Here is a 2,037-nt window from a genome sequence, read left to right as displayed (position 1 = left end):
AAAGCAGAATAGCCAATAGCTGGGCAAAGAGAGGAAGTCAGCGGGATGAATCCAGGATGAATTCAGAGATGTCAGGAGATGAATGTACAGAAATGGAGAAGTTTTCAAAAATCATGTGGTAGAATGTAGATTAATAGAAGCAGATTAATTTGTTCTAAGAGCTAGTTTGGGGCAAGCCTAAAGGCCAAGCTTTCATAATTAATAAGAAGTCTCTGATTTGTTTAGGGGACTGGCAATCCAAAGATGATCCAACAAAAAGTTTGCTACACACCAGAAATCTAATTAGAAGATATGGATTTTTTGTCTAAATTAACTTAAGATACAGAATACAGATAATAATAGTAAAGACCCAGTGAAGGAGAAAAGCAAGCTGACTGCACATAACATCAGCTTGTCTATTCTGTGAGCATCCTTTGTCAACCCATATGAGCATTGCTTGGTGAGTCATGGACAACCACTTGTCAAGTATTATCTTCAGTGTGCAATGAGGCACAGCTGAACTATTTTGTAATACAAAAACAAATGATTATCTGGAAAATATGCCCGGAAAATCAAATAAAACCCAAGCCTGACAGTACGTTAGAAATGTCTGGATAGAAACAGCAGCACAACATGTCATGTTATTGATTTTCATTATCAGCGAGAAGTCTGAAACAAAACAAGAAGGAACTTTTTCTCAAACTGCATAACTAATAATGTTTTGCAATTGAAAGAAGTTTTATGCTGTGATTGTGGAAGGCTTATTGAATTCTGTAAGGTTTGTTTCTAGCACAAAATTATTTCTTTCACTTGCACCCTGTTTTCCTCATAACCTACCTGTTTTGTTCATCCTTTCCCTTTTCTCTTTCCTGATTTATTTATCTCTTCTTAATACAGTATTGCTAATTAAGGATGAAAGAAAGAAGGATGATCCCAGGGTGTCTGAAATGAATGTTCTATGTGCCCAACTCATGAATTCATGGTAATCCTGACCTTTCATAATTTAATTTTATGAATGATGCTAATTCAATGTGACTAATGGGCCTATAAAAGAACTTTGGAATTGTACACTTATATAGGAAAGATAATGAAAGCATAAGAAGATGACCACTAATAAGTCAAAGAAAAATTTTAGAATGTGACTTCAATAGGAATAAAGCCTATTAACACCTTAACCATGGACTTTAATCTCCATAACAGGGAAAAACAACTTCTGCTGTGTAAGCCACCATGTCTGTGACATCTTCATAGACCAACTCTGGAATGCTAATACATAGATGATCATTTGATTTACAGTGTGATTATTTCACTATTATCTCATTATAGCTGAAGATGTTAAAAGTAAAACATGGGTGTTTAAAATGCTTAACATAAAAAACCACCCCGATTTAGCCCCAAGGTCTTCATCAGATGATACATTTGTTGTTCATCCTCATAATCTCCTGACCAAATGAGAGCTGTACTCAGACTGGATCTGTGTGCCAGAGCCAGGAAAGAACAAAAATTGAAAACTGAAAGATTTATTTATATTGAATCTGTATTGTTTTCTCACCATTGTAAAGTAATAACCTGTGAGTTGAAACATCCTAACTCATGCTCAATCTTTACTGGGATTCTCTGGAATTATGTCTAACTACTGCCAGGAAGTTGGGTGTGTTGGTTTTCCAAGTACTCTTATTTGAAGGGCAAAGTATATATGTTAACTTTAGCTTCCATTGCCTATATTAAACCTTTGAAGATATTTTGACAATCAGACATTTGAATAACCTTCTTATATTAATATTCATTCAGTATCTTGTTTTAATATTCACTTGGAAAAAATAATTGGAATAGCTTAAACTTTATGATAATAAAAAATTATCAGCCAAATAACAAAAATTCAAACCCTTGGTGGTTGAGCCATATCAGAAGTAATTATATGGGAAATTAAAAGTAGGTATGAATTTTTGACATCCCTGCCTCCAAGAAATTAGGATTTTTTTTCCAGCTGAACCTTGTTGAACCAATAGTTAATGGATTAGAACACTAACAGCTGCAGCTTAAATTCAACGGTATCAA

This window comes from Chionomys nivalis, chromosome 2 (genome assembly GCF_950005125.1).
Source record: "Chionomys nivalis chromosome 2, mChiNiv1.1, whole genome shotgun sequence".
Classification (NCBI taxonomy): Eukaryota; Metazoa; Chordata; class Mammalia; order Rodentia; family Cricetidae; genus Chionomys; species Chionomys nivalis.
This window is presented reverse-complemented; position numbering follows the sequence as displayed.